Here is a 19,802-nt window from a genome sequence, read left to right on the forward strand (position 1 = left end):
AAGAGAGAGTGGAGGAGGCACAGCTCTGTGTCTGAAGACCCAGGCTCATAAATGCATTTTCCTGTGGTTAACAACTCAATCACTTGAGCACACCTATCAGGGCAGTTTGCAAATTGGCCATAATCCTTCCCTCTGTCCTGTATCCAAGCTCTTTTTAATGTTGGTACCAGTGAGTTTGGGTTCTTGTCTCCTGATATATAAAGATTTAGATCAGGGACACTGATAAAATCCAAGGCAGATTTATTGAGGCCCTGTAGAGGGCGAGAACAATGAGATGAGGCCCCAGGTTCTGCACCACAACTGTGGGGCTTACATGTTTTTATAGCTTGGGAATGCAGAAGTTGCTGGGGTTAGCCAATCCGGGAGTAGGTTACCAGGCTTTTCCTTTTTTGGAACACTGATAGTATACGAACACTGATGTCTCAGTATATATATCAGTGAAGCAAAGCATTCTGGGATTGTACAGCACTTATTATGGGATGTAGGAAGGGTTTTTCCCAACCAGGTATTGAGTTGGTCTCTGGTTGGTGACTTAGCTTTGAATCTGAAAAACAAACTTATAAGAAGTCATGGTAGTTCCAGGACCATCGTTTTATAACTGCTTATTGATGGCTGCCACAGTTCTGGCAGGGCTTAAGTCTCTTGATTCAATGCAGCAATTTGTTCTTGTAGGGCTTGACTAAATGGAGCAATTCTTGGGAACATTTTATTTTACCCGTTTCAATATGACTTTGCAGCTTTTCTGATCAAGAGGTAGTTTCTCTTCCTCTTGAATCTGATCTGGACTTGTGATTTACTTTTGCTAGTAGACGGCGGCAGAAGTGATGTTGTGGCTGTTTAGAGCCTAGACTTTTTAAGGGATCTTCTACTTTCTCTCTTGGAATCCTTTCCAGCTGACAGTGAGCACGGGAACAACCAACCTGCTGGAGCATGAGAGACCAGGTGAAGTTTCAGCGAGCCATCCCAGCTGAGTCCAGCCCAAACCGATGACCCATAGAATGATGAACTGACTAAATAGCTGTTTGGTACAAGCTGGGTTCTCCAGGAAGCAGGTGCTGAGACAGAGTAAGGAATACAAAATACCAGTGAAAGGAAAAGGAAAGGAAGCAGGGGTTGGCTAGAGGGGCCACCAGAGCATGGTGTTCCCAACAAGACTTTGTCTGCCCAGCAAGGAGTTCTAGGACGAAGACAGCCTCTTAGAACTGTCCTCCATTGGACAGAAATGGCTAGGCTTTTGAGCCACAGCCTTGCTCGGTCATTGGCTAGGTGCTACCCTGAGATGTGAATGACCTCAGTTTGAAAGCTATTAGTTAACTCTACCTCTTGTTGTCAAGCAGTGAGTCCTCACTTGAAGAAGAACCTGAGAGGTATGGCCACACATACACCCCATTGTTTTAAGCCACCAAGTTTAGGATTGTTATGCAGCAAAAGCTAACCAATTCACATAACTACCAGGAAGTCTGAGAAATATATCTGAGGTGGGCAGCCTCAGCAAACAAAGGGACTACTACCCTTTAAAAAAAAAAGAGCATGGGTACAGGTGTGTGTGCAGCTGATTGCAGATGCTTATCAAATTGTTTGCCCTCTATGACCCACCTGTGTAGTTGAGAAGAAATTAGAACTGGTACATAAAAAGGATCTAATGCTCAGAGGTGGACCCAGGGTTTGTTGGTTGACAGCGTATAGAATTTGCAGGTCCCTTTTTTAAAAGAAAGAACACAAAATTACAGAAACACAATTAATACAAGTCTTGGAAAGGGCTGTTGTAAGTGAGAGCTTCCACGCTTATCCTTATTTCGTTTCATGGTAAATCTGACCCTGATGACGCTTGACAGATGGTAGATATTTTAAAATTTATTATTTGTTCAGTAAAAATAAAATCACATAGCCAACGGTTTATTATCTAATCACCATTTACTCAAACAAGGTGTTGGCAGGTTCACTTAGGTGCAAAATCCATACCAACTCTCAGTTTCCTCTTGTGGGGAGGGAAAGGTCCTCCTCATAGGCAGAACCATTGGTTTGTTTCTGCCTTTCCATCCTACGAACCTCCCGTGGTGACAAGGGAATCTGCAGCCTTGTGAGACAGAGTCAGGCTTGAAGCTGAAAATACCAGAAATGCCTTCCCGAGCCTCTCTTGCAGCCAGGGCAGAGGCACAGCACCAGTCAGTTGGGGCACAGAAGGAACCCAGCAGAATGCTGTCTGGCAGCTGTTTGGAGACGCAGAGGCAGTCAGTGTCTCTGGCAACAATGACCCATGTCCATGGGCAGGGGGTGCAAGTAAACGTGGCTGCACCCAGGGGCAGCACCAGTGCCAATGTCCCTCCACCAGTCTGAGTATAGATCCCGGCCTGGTTCGTGACCTCCCAAAGATTATGAGATGTCCAGTATCTTTCAGTAGATTTCCTTTCTTGCTTGAATCAGGCAGTGCTTGTGACTGAGACCCTAACTGACATGCAAGACGGGTTTTGAATTTCAGCCCACACAACAGGGGAGCGGGAAATGTTCCCTTTCATTTTGGATGAATTCTTACACCTGGAGATCCTGTGGGAAGAAGAAAGAACTTACATGAGAAGCCAACGAAAAGAATTTTTCCTCATTTGAGTCAGATTATACAAGTTTGACTCGTGTAAAATGTCTTTTGCCATTTGTTTGCCATATGACCTTGAGTAACTCACAGTCTCTAAAATGTCACTTAGAACATGCACCTGTGGGTGTGAGGCTTAATGAGATGGCTTATGCAGAAGTGATCTTTAAATTAAGCACTTCACAAGTGTAAGGTATTTTTAAATTAAAAAAATCTACCAAGCTCTTGCTCTAAACCTGATAACACTAATTCCCCCTTTTGGATAGTTTGGATAGTAATTAAAGTCAGTTTACAAGCTTGTACACATTTTTAACATAAATTAAGCTTGTTCCAACTTTTCACTGGAGGCCACGTCGGCTCTTGTTTGCCTTCAAAGGGCCGAATGTAGAGCTCCTTGCCCCTAGTTAAGGTTAAGGAGTGGTCACGTTTATACTGTCCTAAAGTTACCTTCGCCCTTTGAAGGCAGACGTGAAGCTGATGTGGCTCCCGGTGAAAACGACTTTGACACCCCTGGTATAAGTGAAATACTATTACTTATCCTATTTTTATGGATAGAGGGGCTCACTTACTTAGGACCACAGTGAGAAGATGTAGAACTGCGACCCCAGTCAGCCACTCCAACTTCAGAGCCTTCAATCTGAACCCCAGGGTGAGACTGCCTAGCCTTGTTAGTCTTCTTCCCTCCTTTAACATCGCATTAATGAAATAACCATAATTTAAAAACAAACATGGAATTATACCATGCATTTTATTTACTTTTTATGTACCATGCAAGTAGTTTATTTAGGGAAGAATTCCACCAAACTGGAGTTGGGAGGATTGCGAAGAGTGAAATAGGGAAGGAGGCAAAGCCAATACAATGATGAAGTATTGCACTGCTTCCCACTCCTGGCAACGGGGGCTCAGTCCCACTGGAGACACTCTGAGGACCTATGGAGCGTGTGCTTCAGAAATGTCCACTCGAGACACACATTTTCCACTGGCTCCCATCACTCATTCATCCAGGGAGGTGTTAACCCTCTCCGGTTTCCAACATTAATCTGCCAGCCCAGCTGAGAGCATCTACAGCCTGTGGAGTACGGCCCAGAGTTCCCAGGACAGCAAATAAGGGATACTCAGTGCAGCTTACAGGAGGTGCTATCAGGCTGCACTTGCTCATAATTAAAATTTTAAATTGAAATTATCTTACAGATTAAAAAACAAGTCTCTCTGACCGCTAACCTGTAGTCATCCATTTCTCCCTCCTCAAGAGCAGTTTTTGTATTCATTCCTGCATATCTTTCAGAGGTACCCGCATTTATATGCAAACCAATACTTGGTATTTCCGTTTAAGCTGTTGATGACACTGTCTACTGGGCTGTGCTTTTAAAAATTTATATGTGTACATCTTGATGGTTATCATTTATTTATATGTTTAAAACTCCCTCTTCTTTCGAATGACCACAGTATTTTATTTATGGCTTTACCATAATTTGCTTAACCCCTCACTAATTATATTGATATTTCCAATATTTCTTTATAAGTCAAGTTGACTGCAGTATAGCGCAGTGAAGTTCACCCTTTTATGTGTATAACTCTGTGGATTTTGGTAGACACATACAGTCATATAACCATAACCAAGATGAGAACAGTTCCATCACTCCAAAGACTCCCTGATGCAGCTCCGTAGATGGTCACCTACACTTCATGCTGGCCCCTGGAAGCCACTGATCTGCTTTCTGTCCCTATTTTGCCTTTTCCAAAATGCCATATAAATTGAATCATGCAGAATGTAGCCTTTTGAGTCTGGTTTATTTCACACAGTGTAATTGAGCTTTATCCATGGTATGTGTGTATCAGTTACTGGTTCCTTTTATTACTGAGTAATATTCCATTGTGTGGATATATTACCTTTTATTTATCTATTCACTAGTCCTAAGATATTGGGTTGTTTCCAGCTGGAGGCAATTAGGGATAAATCTGCTATTATTACATGCTGGCTTTTATGTGGACGTAAGGTTAAACACCTAGGAGTGGGATTACTGGCTTTTATAGGAAATTTAGGTTCTACTTAATAAGCAATAGCCAACCTATTGCCCAAAGTGACTATACCACTTTGCTTCCCCACCAGCAATACAGGGAGGAACAAAAGTACATTTACAATGGTTTGTGTGGAAAATAATATAATAATTAATAAATGGTAATACAAAAATAAACTTTGTGTTTTGTATATTCATAACTGTGAATCTACTTTTGCCCAACACTGTACATACATACTTGCCAGCATTTGGTATTGTCAGTTGTTTTTATCTTAGTCATTTTGATAGGTGTGTATAGTGTTTGTCTAGTATAAATGGTGCTGCAATGAATATTTTTGTACATGTATCTTTTTAAATTAAGAGTGAGTAAATCTGTAAGATACATTCTTATAATTAGAATTGATGGACTAAAGGGTATGCAAGGTTGATCGGATGGTGTCAAACGCTTTCTGTGAAGGTGGTACCAACCAGGTAGCACAGTGCATTTCTGCCCCCCCACCCCATCCTCATCACATGATGTGTTACTCAATGTCAGTACATGTTTTAAATGAAGTTTTACTTTAGATGACTGCTGTGTGACTATATGCTTCATTTGGTTGTTGGTGAGAACTTAATGTAAAGCTTTTAGAGCAGTGCCTGCTGCAGAATGGCAATGGATGCTAATCACTGCCTGAGTGTCGCACTGCAAATCCATCAATCACGTTATTTGTCTCTCGCTCTGAGTTCTTCATAGTATATCGAGCAGTGCATTTCTTTAAAGAGCTCAGATACTTATACAGATACTTATACAGGTATACAGGCCAGGAATTCAGGCACTGTGTTATTGTTATATAATTAATGAACTTTATTCTTTTGAGCAGTTGTAGATACACAAGAAAACAGAGCAGAAGGTATAGAAATTTCTCATGTACTTCCTGCTTTCAGACACACACACACACCCCCTCCTCCTCTATCTACATCCTCCACCAGTGTGGTATGTCTGTTATAACGGATGAACCTGCACTGATGCACCATTATCACCAAGTTCATAGCTTACATTTAGGCTCATGCTTGGTGCTGTACATCCTATGGGTTTTGACAACTGTATAGTGACCTGGATCTACCATTGTAATATCGTATGGAATAGTTTCACTTCCTTAAAAGTATTGCATGTTCTGTTTGCTCATCCCTCCTCCCCTCTAGCCCCTGGCAAACACTAATCTTTTTTACTGTTTCCATAGTTTCGCCTTTTCTGAAATGTCATATACAGTCTGTAGCCTTTTCAGAATGGCTTCTTTCAGTTAGTAATGTGTATTTAGGTTTCCTCCATATCTTTTCATGGTTTGATAGCCCATTTCTTTTTAGCACCAAATTATATTCCATTGTCTGGATGTACCAGTTATTTATCCTATTAAAAACATTTTGGTTGCTTCCAAGTTTTGGCAATTATGAATAAAGCTCCTATAAGCATACATGTGTAGGATTTTGTGTGAACATAAGTTTTTGATTCATTTGGGCAAATACTGAGGAAACTAATTGCTGAATCTTATGGTAAGAGTATGTTTAATTTTGCAAGAAACTGCCAAACTATCTTCCAAAGTGACTTTATCATTTTTTCTTTTTTTCTAGTTTTATTAAAATATAATGGACATACAGTGCTGTATAAGATGAAGGTGCATAGCAAGTGACTTGCCTGTATATATATTGTGAAATAATTAACACAGTAAATTTAGTTAATATATGTCATCTCATATAGATAAAAAAAGAGAAAGACTTTATTTCTAGAGAGGGGGAAGGGAAGGAGAAAAAGAGGGAGTGAAACATCAGTGTGTGGTTGCTTATTGTGTGTCCCCACTGGGAACCTGGCCCGCATCCCAGGCATGTGCCCTGACTAGAAATCAAACCAGTGACCTTTGGTTCACAGGGGCCACTCAATCCACTGAGCCACACCAGCCAGGGTGTTTCCCACTAGTTTTCTGTTACTGTTGCTCCACATCCTTGCAACCATTTGGTGTCAGTGTTTTGGATTTTGATAACTTTAATAGATATGTAATTGTAAAATATACAATTATTTTTGTATTATATATATAATAATATTTATTATATATAATAATATAATATTATACAATATAATAATATATATTGTATTATATATATCTTAGCCCCTGGTTCTTGGCACAGAGGTCTGAGAAGCCTTGTAATTTTCTAAGTGATAAGAGCACAGGGAACATCTTTTGTTCTAATAGTTGGCCTTTGACCCTAGTTCCTGACACAGGGCTCCTAAATCCTTTGGAATTTCCTGGGTAATAGGAGTGTCTTTTGTTCTAATGAGGTAGGTCTTGGTGGGCTCCTGGATGGGGGCTGGTCACCGGAAAGACAAAGCCATGATTAGAAGCTTGAAAATTTCAGCCCTGCCTCCCATTCTCCAAGCAGGAAGGGGGGCTGGAAATGCAGTTAATGATCAATCAGGCCTACCCATGTGATGAAGTCTCCATAAAAATCCCAAAGGTAGGTGGCTCACAGAGCCTCCGGGCTGGTGATCACACGGAGCTGCAGTGAGAGCGGTCTCACGAGAGAGGGTATGGGAGCTCCCCTCAGCCTTTCCACAGACCTTGCCCTAACGAATCTCTTCCACCCGGATGACTATCTATCTCCTTTATCACATCCTTTTATAATAAACTGGTAAACACTACATAAATTGCTTGCCTGAGTTCTGTGAGCCACTCCAGTGAATCTACCAAACCTGAAGGGGGGGAGGGTTGGAAACCTCTAATTTATATCTCTGGATTGGTCAGAAGCACAGGTGACTGCTATTGGCACCTGAAGTTCCGTGGGGACAGTCATGTGGGGTGGAGCCCTTAACCTGAGGGATCTGATGTTATCTCCAGGTAGATAGTGTTAGACTTGAGTTGAATTGTAGAACACCCAGCTGGTGTTGCGCAGAATTGCCTGCTTGGGGAACCCCCACCCCGCATCTGGTGTAGGAAGTGGTGTGAGTGTGGCAGTAGTGTGAGAGTAAAAGAGACACACAGAAGGAGAACTGAGTTTTTCCTATCCAGTAGTGGTACCTGGTTGTTGTTTTAATCTGCATTTCTCTGATGACATAACGTGGGGCACCTTTTCATAGGCTCACTTACCATCTGTATGTCTTCTTGAGTGAGATGTCTGTTAAAATCTTTCACCCATTTTTTTAATCAGGCCATTTGTTTTCTTGTTACTGAGTTTTAAGAGATCTTTGTCTATTCTGAATAATAGTCCTTCATCAGATGTGTCTTTAGCAAATACTTTTTCTCAGTCTGTGGCTTGTCTTCTCTATATTGTGACTCTTATATTTTCAACCTGTTCCTTTTTCACTTAACAGTGCATTTCTCCCTGATTATTTTCCACATCAGGCTTCATTCCGAGAGGGCTGCTTGCTGGGCACAGACTCTGGGCACCGGCGGGCTCTCTTGGGCTCAGCTTACTCTCTTTAATAAAACTTATATTCTTAGGGCTTTAAAGAAAATAGGAAGATTAGTTGAGATGATTGACTCTGTATTATGGAATAAATTATGTACAAATATAGCTTAGATATAACTCTGTACTGTGTATAGAGTTATAATAGTTTATAGGTATAATCAAATGACTCTTTTAAAATTTTTGTTTTCTATGAAGTACTTATCCCCAACTCAAAATTATGTTTTTGATCATTGATTTTCTACCTCTTCCAATAACACATAGTGCTAAGGTTCCAGGGACATGTTTTGTTCACCTTTGTGGTCCTAAACCAGCATCTGGCACATGGTGGGCTGTGTGTTCATAGCTGATGAATAAATTTATGATTAAGTGACTCTGGGACCCTGTAGCCTTCAGATATTGGTGAGAGCATAAGGCAGCTGGGCCACAGACAATGTGCCTGCCTTGGTTCTGGGCCACCCCCTTGTCTGCTTGTCCTCAGACCTGTGCGTACTAAATGATGACCGCATCACTTTCTACTGTCAGAACAGAAGCCCCCATTGCAAGGAATCCTTTGTTTCCCTGTCTGAAATTGCTCAGAGTGCAAATTTAAAGTACAGAGTATCTAAGGACGGCATTTTTATGGCTCTTGTTATAATATATGTGACTCTAATTCTGTGAAATCCTCGCTGCAGCTGCCAGGAAACGCCTGCCCCTGAATGATGGCCATCAATTGCTTTCTGCAAGTGCTTGGAAGCTGGAAGAGTTTCAGGAAGACAACAACTTCCAATCTCAGCTGCCTGGAAGATTCCCATCTTACTGCCTCCATGTGAGAAACTTCATTTCCATTGTCACCTCAGCTGTCTTAGCTGGCATACATATGGTGTATTAGGCACAGTAGAAGGTACTGATTACATGCTAATAGATTAAGTCCCATTATTATTATTATTGAGGGTCAATAATTAGAAAATGTGTGTCTAAGAAATTACATTACACCAGAGAAGATGTACAAATGGCCAATAAGCACATGAAATTCTTTTTCTTTTTTTATTTTATTGGTGACACTATTATAGATCTCCCCATTTCCCCTCCTTTGCCACCTCCACCCAGCCCGTCCCCCTTCCCTCTGGCCATCCCCACACTGTTGTCTGTGTCTGTGTGTTGTGCATGTATATCCTCTAGCTCAGCCCTTCACCTTCTTTCACACGGCCCCCTTCCGCCCTCCCCTCTGGCAGCGGTCGGTCTGTCCCATGGGTTCATGCCCCTGCTTCTATGTGTTCACCGATTTATTTTGTTCATTAGATTCCACATATAAGTGAGATCGTATGGTATTTGTCTTTCTCTGACTGGCTTATTTCATTTAGCATAATCTCCAGGTCCATCCACGCTGTCACAAAAGGTAAGATTTCAAAAAGGAAGGAAATTCTGACACATGCTACCACATGGGTGAACCGTGAGTACATTGCACTGAGTGAAATATGTCAATCACAAAATATTAATGTATAGTTTCATTTATATGCAGTATCTAGAATAGTCAAACTCATAAAAAGAAAATGGTGCTGGCCAGCAGCTTGGGAGAAGAGGAAAAAGTGGAGCTACTGTTCAATGAGCTTCAAGTTTCAGTTCTGCAAGATGAAATTCTGGAGATTGGTTGCACAACAGCATCGACGTACTTCACACTAGCAAGCTATACACTTAAAAATGGTTAAGATGGTACATTTTTTGGTTGTTTTACCACAATAAAAAAATGATTAAAGCTTTTAAAAAGACCAACTTTCCCAAGGTTTCTTATTAGTATACAGGAAGATGTATAATGTCTATGATAATTATTTTATTATTATTATTTTTAAAGGTTTTATTTATTTTAAGAGAGAGGGGGAGGAAAGGAGAGAGAAACATCAATGTGTGGTTGCCTCTCACACACCCCCTACTGGGGACCTGGCCTGAATCCCAGGCATGTGTCCTGACTGGGAATCAAACCTGTGACCTTTTGGTTTGCAAGTTAGTGCTCAATCCACTGAGCTACACCAGCCAGGGTAATGATAATTATTTTAGAATGCAAAGTGAAGACAATGGTTGATTTTTCATTCTAAACTAGTCCATGAAAATTATGGGGCTCTCAACAGATGAAGCTGGTTAACAATTTTTCATGTAATGCCAGACTTGCTACATTTCACCTGTGAGCATTTATAGGATTTGAATGAGATAGTTGTATGCTCCTTCCAGAGCAAACAGATAATTTTCAAAAACATGTCGAATTTGGGCTGCTTTTTATCAGTTTAATGAGCTAAGGGGGAATTCGTACTGGTAAGTGTTTTTTTTAAAATATAGCAGCTCTGAATGTAATCCTTTTATCTTCTCTCCACGCCCAAATACTTTAATGAGCAGTTTCCATCAAAATCAGGACCAGCTTTATATCTTTTTTAGTTTTAATGCTGCTATCTAAAAATGCACTAAAATATTTGCTTTATTCCCCACTGTTGTAGAGGTGACAGGAAGTTGTGCCTTTGTTCTTAAAATGAGGAAGGATTAAAAATATTTCATATAACCAGGGTAACACTTAAGCCTCATTGCTAATGCTGTATGAATGGATGCTCTAAGGTGCAGGTATAAAGGCTAACAGCGTAAGAAAGGCACAGGTGTGTTATAAGAATAGGCAGTTATCATGTGTCAGAAACAAGGAGGTCAGAAAAGCAAAAGGAAAAAAGAGCCCAATGATACTATCTGTAATGAAGAAGCTTCAAGATCAAAGAATGTAAATAAAGTCCCAAAAGCCTTCAAGGTGCATTCTTTAGGTAGGAACTATAGAAGACATACTCTGTTCTCAATTATTCTGTATTTAATCCCACATATTTAATACAAGCACTAAATATTTATTTTGAAGATATCTGTCTAAGAGGTAAGGAGACTATCAGTGAAAATCATGAGGCAAATTTCCAAAGTTACCCTTTTGTGTCTTTGAAAGATTTCAATTTGTCTTGTTCTTTCTGTAAATCATATTTCACATAGTTATGACCTTGTCATTTTACTACTTCATTTTATTACTAGTCAATAACCACAGGTAATTAAGACTATCTTTCCAATTGATTGGTTTTAAAAAGTGCCTCATTAATGACCACTCATTGTTGAATTAGCTCAGAAATCGTTCGAGGTTGTGATCAGCTGCAGGAGGCAAACGGGTTAATGTTTCTCATCATCACAAGAATTCCAGGGGCTGGTAGTTGCTAACAGCAGTTGAGTAGCTGAAGTTGTCAGGACCCCTGTCTGGGTCAGTGGGCCTCAGACTTTTGGGCCTACAACCTCTTTATAGGCTTAAAAATTATTGAAGGATCCCCCAAGGAAGTTTTGTTTATGTGGGTTCTATCTGTGGATATTTACCATACTGGAGAACTTAATAGATTAAAAAATTATTAGTTGATTTGAAAATAATAAACCCATCACATATTAACATACTTTTGTGAAAAATAACTATACTTCCAGAACAAAAAAGGAAATCAGTGAAAAGATTGGCATTGTTTTACAAATCTCTCTTATGTCTGGCTTAATAAACAGCTAGATTCTCATACCCCTTTCTGCAGTCAATCTGTTGGGCCATGGGCGTTTGGGTGAAGTATATGAAGGAAATCTGGCCCTCATAGAGATGAGAGTTGGAAAAAGGGTGATTGTGAGAACCCCTGGAAGGGCATGAGGGAACCGCAGGGGTCCTTGGGCAGTTCTCTTAGGACCACCGGACTAGATCATTCATTTTCCCTATGTTTGCTGCCTCGTGGTGAAAAGATAACTGTTGTGCCTCTGACTTTTGTCTTCAAGGCAGGAAGAAGAGGGTAAAGTATAGGGCTTGTCCGTATGACTTTTCTTTTCAATAGATTTCCCCTTCATCTCAAGAGTCATAGCTAGGTAATCAACCATGATCAGACCAGTCGTTAACCAGGGGGAGTAAGAAGATCATGACTGGTTCAGTACTGGCGCCACCCTGGGTGTAGGGTAGGATTTACTATCCCTGGAATTAAGAGGCCTCTGTTTAGAGCTACTGGATTGAGCAAATAAAAATATAGAACAGCCCATCAAATTTGAATTTCAAAAGGCAGAGTGGCAATTTGCTTTGGGAGAGCTGTCTCTGAGGCAGGAATGCTGCTGGGGGTGGGAGTGGGGGATGCAGAGGGCAGAAACCAGCTGGAGGGAGGCGGCTAGCAGGCCGGAGGGGTGGGGGAGGGGCGGGGGCACGTCGGGTCGCTGTCCTGCAGGAAGGCGGCCGCAGGGGCCGGCTGCAATGTTGCAGGAGCCCTGCAATGCCCTGTCCTGAGGTTTGCTCTGGGTTTCCCAGGGCTGAAGGAGACGGAGACAGAAGAAAGAGGGCTAAAGTAGAGGATGTTGTCTCCCTCCCCATCTCTCATTTCCAATCACTCCCCCTTCCAGGGCAGAAGCATTTTTATTTGCAATTTCTAGTGAAGAACCTACGTTCATAGATCTTCAGATTTCAGAATTTGTCCCTGCCTTTTCATCGACATTCTCAGCACTAATTCATGCCTCCGTAAGGTTGTAAGTGAGCAAGAAAATCAAATGAACGATGGTGCTTAGGGTTTTTGTTTTAAGTAAATCCTTTCCTTAGGTAATAGTGAAGTGGCAAAATAAGTTTCTTAATACTATTTCCTGGCCAGCTTGCATAAATCATTACCAACCTAGAGAAATGAGGCAGGAAGCTATTGTGAGAAAGCCCTGATAGTAAAGGGAAATGAAAATCAGGTCATTAGAATTTGTATTTTTCTGTGGAAATATGATACCATCTATAATGAGGTATTGAATCTTTTTTTTTAAACTAGCAGGTCTGAGAACCCAAATATTGATTTATTTACTCAATATTTATTATATGCCTTTTCTATGTCAGGCCCTGTGCTGGTGATTAAAGGGTGAATTAGATATGTTCTCAGATGGTTAGTAGAGTGAGGGAAATATGTAAGAAAATAACTAACAGCAACAAAGAGAAATAATTCTAATAAAAAACTTGAATAGATAAATGATGCAGAGCTAACATTTATTGGCAAGCACTGTGTGAAGTGCTCTAAATCAAAGGGCAAATGTAATAACCAAAGTCAATATCAATAACCAGATTTAACCCTCACGACAGGCATATGCGGTAGGTGTCATTATGATCGTCATTTTGCCGATGAGAACACTGCGCTCAGAGAGGGTTCAAATTTGCCCAAGTTAGTCAGTCTCGAAGCTGGATGGGATTCAAACTGGTGACCTCTGGCAGGCGAGAAAATGTTTCAGTGAGTAGGAGGCTCAGGAAAATAGGTGTTTCTTGCTAGGAAAAATGGAGGGGAAGGGGAGAGGGCCTGGCAGTCCCAGAAAGAGAGAAGGATGTGCAAGGGGGTCGGACGCGCACCCAGCCTGTGGGGAGCAGAGCGCAGTTCAGTTCCGAGTGAAGGCAGGGGAAGGGGCGGGGCAGAGCGCCAGGGCCGCGAATGCTGTGCTGAGGAATGGCAGCTTTGTTCCATCCAAGGGACTTAGGCAAGGGAGTGACGGGATCAGCGCTGCACTTGAGAAAAATTACTCTGGCAGCGGTGCAGATTAGAGACAGGGAGGCAGGAAACTATTTGTCTCCCTGGCTCAGGGGACAGGGAAAGGAATGCCACTCCTGAGAATACAGCCTGGAGAAACTCTCGAACATCTGCTCAGAGAGAGTAATGGTGCACTTTTTGCATTAGCGAAAAATCCTAAGCATCCTTCAACGGGAACTAAATAAATAATTTGTGGCATAGTCACCTAATGGAATACCACATGGTAGTTGAAATGAATGAATTAGGGCAACGCGTGTCAACAGGAAGAAAAGTAAAATTGAGTGAAGAAAGCAGTTGCAGAGTACATGCAGTATGATGTCATTTCAGCAAAGTTTAAAAACCTACAAAGCGATGCTTGAAGTGTGTGTGTGTTTTTTAAAGATTTTATTTATCATATTTTTAGACAGGGGAATGGAGGGAGAAAGAGATGGAGAGAAACATCAGTGTGTGGTTGCCTTTTGCATGACCCCCCACTGGGGACCTGGCCTGCAACTCAGGCATGAGCCCTGACTGGGAATTGAACTGGCAACCCTTTGGTTTGCAGGCCAGCGCTCAATCCACGGAGCAATCCACACCAGCCAGGGCTGAAGTTTTTGTTTTTGTTTTTGTTTTTTATCAGTTCATAGCATGAGAAAGCATGAAACATACATGAGCTTAATAGCAAATTCACTAGAGTGTGTTGGGATGTGGGGCAAGCTGGTCGGGTGGGCTAAAGTATCTATGCCTATATAAGTTCATTAAAAAATAAAATTGCAAACATGACAAGGTCAAGATTTTGATAAAACTGGTATTCAAAACACAGCTGTTTGTTATATTATTCTATTTTTTCAGCTATATATTTGACATACCACAGTTTAAAGGAAAGTTAGGCTTGGATCCAAAAGTAGACACTTTCTTCAACAAAAAGAAAGAAAAGAAACAAAGCAGAGCTCTGGCAGCAGTGCAGCCAAGAGATAGGGAGCTGGGAGACCACCGCCCTGTCCAGGCAAGAGGTGGTGGGGACTTCAACTGATTCAAGTTCAAAGCAGCAGGAATGGGAGGCCGTGAGAGAGGAAAGTAGGTGAACGCTGGGTGGTGGGAAGTGGCAGAGAGAGTGGAGTCCAAGTGGCTCCCAGCACCTGGCTTGTGTTACCGAGTGGGTGGTGAGTGAGGCCCATTGCCAAGAAAGGGAATGTAGGACTAGCAACAGGTTTGGCCTGGGTGTGGTATGTGGGGATCAGTTTCAGACATGTTCAATGAGAGGCTTTTCCGGGAAGAAACATCCAATATACCACTTGGTATTCAGGCTAGGAGTTCAAGGTCTGGAGGAGAAATATGAATTTGGTTTCAGGGGGGAATGGGTAGGGTTTACAGGAACAAATTTGGAGGACACATGGACAAAAACTAGGGGTGGGGGGTAATGGGGGGAAGGGGGGAGGGTTGGGTGGGTGGGCTGGAATGGGAGTAGGGGGGAGAAAACTGTACTTGAACAATGATTAAAATAAAAAAAAATTAAAAAAAAAGAAATATGAATTTGGTTATCACCAGCATTTGGGAGAGACCCAATAATAATGAGGTTATACATCCTACTGTAGGAATAAATACAGATGTACAATATGGGTAACAATTAAAAATTTTAATGGCTGATGAGCTCAGTTGTGAGAAATATATAAATAAAATATAAATCCTGACTTTTACTCATTGCATTTAAAATCTTTAAAACAAATAGAAACCCACCTCTGACAAATTACATGTCTAAGACCCGGAATATGTGTTGACTTAACCTCTCATCACCATGAGGAGGAACTTAATAACACCCCCCCCCCTCCCGCCACCACCACCCCAGAAAGTCTGCGATCTCTCCTCAGGGTATGCTGGAACCAGAAACGAGGGACTAGAAACAGTGGAAACTGACCTGATGTTGGTAACCCAGCTCATGCTCAGGTTGCCTGGGGAACCTAAAAAGCAGTGCAGGTTCCAGGCCCACTGAACCAGAGCCCTGGGGCCAGGACCTGGGAACTCTGAAAAGCTCCACAAGCCAGGCCGGTCTTCAGGCTGGTCACAGGAGCCACGTAACAGCTTCTGGGCAGCAGCTGTCCTCTGATGTCACGGAGTCTGTCTGCTTCCACTTGACTACTGGTCATCTGCTGGAAACTTGGACAAGTTACTTAACCCCTTTGGTCTCAGTTTCTTCATCCATAAAATGGGGACAGAAATAGTACCTACTCTTGGGGTAGCTGTGGTACTAAATGAGTTCATTTATCTTGAGTACCTATAACAGTGTGTGGCATATTACTGCAGATATGCAATAAAGGAGAGTTACTATAATTATTACTTTTATTAACATGTCACAGAGCTCTGCAATACCATTTGTTACTATCCTTGCCATATAAAATCTTTTAATTATTTTTTAAAAGAATAATATTCTACACTTGAGTCCTTTGTATCAAGATCTTCACTTCTCCTGTCTTCTAAAGCCTCCTGAAGTAGTTGCCTTGTCCCGTTTATTTCTTTGGCACAGGAACATTTTCCTGAAGCTATTAGAAGCACGAAGGCATGTTTTATGCATGAACAAGTCCATGAGAATTTTGGCGTTGGACAGAAGATGGATTCATACTCAAATGGCTCTTATTACTAGACAGGTGCTTTGGCAGACTCTAACGATATTCAGAGTTTCTGGCAGTTTCAGAGGAAGAATTTCCATGCTTAACAAACTTGTTTCTAAGCAGATTTTGTTTATTAAACTTCAGGTCCATGCATGCCCTAGAGACTTAAATTATATGGACTTCCTGAGGTAGATGTATCATATTACACCCACATTTTAAAAGAGAACACTTCCCAAATTATTACAGGGCGTACAGATTCTTAATTCAAACAGATTCATAAGGGTGAAAAAGAACATGTGTCTTTAGTATAAAGACATACTCTTTACCAATCTCATTAATCATCTCATGCTAACATGAATGTTGTGTATATTTTATGAATATTGTATCGACTCATTTTGTTAGTTAGAATTTTCTACATTAGAAGTTACTCAGTAGTTTTCATTCCTGTTTTTGCCAATTCAATGGTTAATTATTTCTAGATCATTACTAAAACACATTTAGAGAGCTAAGTAAAAAATGTAGCCAACTGAGAGAGGATAGGAAAGGATGCAACATTAAAAATTCAACACATGGGGACTTCCAGTCAAGATGGCAGTATAAGCAAAGGCTGTGCTCACCTCCTCCCACAACCACATCAAAATTACAACTGAACTACAGTTCAGAACTGGTTGAAATCTAGCTGAATAGACGTCCTACAACTAGGGATTTAAAGAAGAAGCCACATTGAGACCAGAAGGAGAGTGAAGACACAGAAGGCAGCCCCACACCCATGTGCAATAGATAAAAAGCGGGAGCTCACATGGTCACTGCCTTGCCAGGTGTATGTGAATCGCAGCACGAGCCTAAAACAGAGCAGTGGTCCCAGAAGCTGACCCTGCAGCCTGTCCCCCAGCAGCTGCTGACCACTCTGGGCCCTTTGTCCCAGAACTCAAGCATGGTCCAGTTCCCTTTCAACATTGAGTCACTCAAAGTCCTCTACCACATCATGGGCTATGTGCGTGTCAGCCACATGGACCCTGGGAGGGCGCCCACTCATGCTGCTATACTCCCAAGGAGATCTTCATGGGCCTCACCCCCTTCCACCAGAATGTCATCAACAGTATCTGGCAGATAGGTTATTGCCAACAACTAGCAGATTCAGCCACAGGAGCTGGAGCAGCAAGCACTCTCCCCTACACCCCCCCCCCCCCCCCGCCCTGCCATGCCATGGGCCCCATTCTGGAGGACCAGGCAAGGCCTTCACAGAATCTTCTCCAGCTCTGCCCACCATGGCATAAGCCTCAGGGCATAGTGGGGACGTCTGTGGCTGCAGGGCAGCCAGAGCCCCAGGGTGCTGCCCAGACACCCCCAGGCATGGTTCAAGGCCCTCCTGAAGCAGCTACCAGTCCTCCTCCTACTGGACATGTCCTTCAGCCCCAGAACCCTGGGGCCAGCACCCAACTGCAGAGCCTCCTCCTCAACCTACTGCTGCCCCCGACCAGGGCACCCCCACTGCAGGCTTATCTCTACCACCTCCAGCCACTAGGAGCCACTGCATTGCTGCTGCAGGACACCAGGGCTGTGGGCAGCCCCATCTGGGGTTCCTTCTCCTGCACCTACCATCCACTCAGCCCTGGCCTACAGAGCTTCCCTACAGGCTCCATTGCCAGCTCAGACGCTGCTGAGTGGGGAACTGGGTACCTCAGCAGCCCAGTGTCACAGAGGATGGTATCTTCCTGGATCTCATCTGAACCCCTGACACCCAATAAAATTCCTTTTAGCACACACACACACAGTTGAACACATGAAAAGATGGCCAACATTACTGTCATTAGGGATATACAAATTAAAATCATAAGGAAATGCTACTCGACACCTACTAGTATGACTAAAATCAGAAAAACTGACAGTACCAAAAGTTGCCAAGACTGTGGAGGAATTGGAACTCTCATACACTGCCAGTGGGAGTGCAAAATGGTACCACCACTTTGGAAACAGTTTAACAGTTTCTTATAACATTGGACATATGCTACTATTTGACCTAGCAATTGCATTTTTAGGCATTTATCTAAGAGCTGTGAAAACTTACGTTCCCACGAAAGCCTTCATGCAAATATTTATGGCAGCTATAGTCATAATTACCTCAAACTGGAAATGACCCAAATGTCCTTCAATGGGTGAATGGGTAAGTGATGCATGGCTTATCCATATGTGGAAGGCTGAATAATGGCACTCTGGAGGATAGCATGTCCCTAAACCTGAAACTTACGCATGTTACCTTCTATGGCCAAAAAAAAAAAAAAAAAAAAAAAAAAAGGACTGCAGATGTGATTAAGGATCTTGAGTTGGGGAGATTCGTGTGCATCCTCATAAGAGGAAGACAAAGGGAGACTTGACTCCAGGCAGACATAAACGAAGGTACTGCAGCCACAAAGGCATGACACCTTTGTGGTGTCATGGTTGGACATCAGACTCAACAGGCTACATGCTGGCATGATTTCACTTACATATTGTTCTTTTTTTTTTTTAAGATTTTATTTATTTATTTTTAGAGAGGGAAGGGAGGGAGGGGGAGAGAGAGAGAGAGAGAGAGAGAGAGAGAGAGAGGGAGAGAGACATCAATACATCAATGTATGGTTGCTGGGGGTTATGGCCTGCAACCCAGGAATGTACCCTGGCTGGGAATTGAACCTGGGACACTTTGGTTCCCAGTCCGCGCTCAATCCACTGAGCTACGCCAGCCAGGGCTACATTTTGTTCTTAAAAAGGCAAAACTGGAGGGACAGATCGTCAGTAGTGGCCAGGGGGTGGGAGGGGTTGATTACAAAGGGGAGCCTAAAGGAGTTTTGGGGATGATGGAACTGTTCTGAATCTTGACTGTCATGGCAGTTGTACTCTATTTATTTGTCAAAACTCATAGAACTGTATACCAAAGAAGGAAATGTTTCCTGTGTGTAATTTTTAAAATAAAATTTAAAAAAGAACTTATGTTTTAACAGCCAGGAAAAATGTCAAAGTGCTGAATTTTAAACTTCACATAACACAAATTTCTGCCCTAAGAGGCATTGGTTCTCAGGGAGACCTCAACCAGCAAATTTCTCTTCCCACCAAAGGAGAAGTTAACCCTTCGGTGGCTGGCACTATAAAAACACCAAAGAGCAGGACTGAGAGACTTTTCTTCAGATGACTGGAGAAAGGACACGAAGAACTCATACTAGAGGGAGGAGAAAGCTGCTGGGCAGGCAGAACAGGGAGAAGCATCCTTCCTAAGGCACTTGGTAATAGAGGTCTGCATGGGTAGGGTATGCTGGAGAGAACAAACTTCTTCGAGACCTGTCATTAAGGTGAATTTTAAACAACCACATAAAACCAAGTGTGAGACTTTCTGCAAAAGGCCAAGGATATAAAAAGTGACATCTTATTGTAGATCTAGTGAGAGAAAACAGAAGGCCACAGTAAAATGTGGACAGTGAGAAATAAACAGGTGGCCCAGAGCAGACCACTTTCAGTTGTATTAACCTTGCTATGGGTTTCCACCAGGAAGGGGGTTGTGTGTCTGTGGCAGAACTCTTCCTTGCCGCGTGGGTAACTTGGGGTGTGCAGTTAGGCTTGTGCAGAGTGTTCTCATTCTGTGTGCTAGTCTTGTCATTGTTCCAAC

The 19,802-nt window shown here is 42.3% G+C and overlaps 1 pseudogene; it reads left to right on the forward strand.

Annotated features, from left to right (window-relative positions):
• LOC118498759 overlaps positions 1–17,895 on the forward strand; it is a 41,643-nt pseudogene extending 23,748 nt beyond the window's left edge.
• Positions 17,896–19,802: the final 1,907 nt, after the last annotated feature.

The sequence above is a fragment of the Phyllostomus discolor genome, chromosome 1 (genome assembly GCF_004126475.2).
Source record: "Phyllostomus discolor isolate MPI-MPIP mPhyDis1 chromosome 1, mPhyDis1.pri.v3, whole genome shotgun sequence".
NCBI classification, from domain to species: Eukaryota; Metazoa; Chordata; class Mammalia; order Chiroptera; family Phyllostomidae; genus Phyllostomus; species Phyllostomus discolor.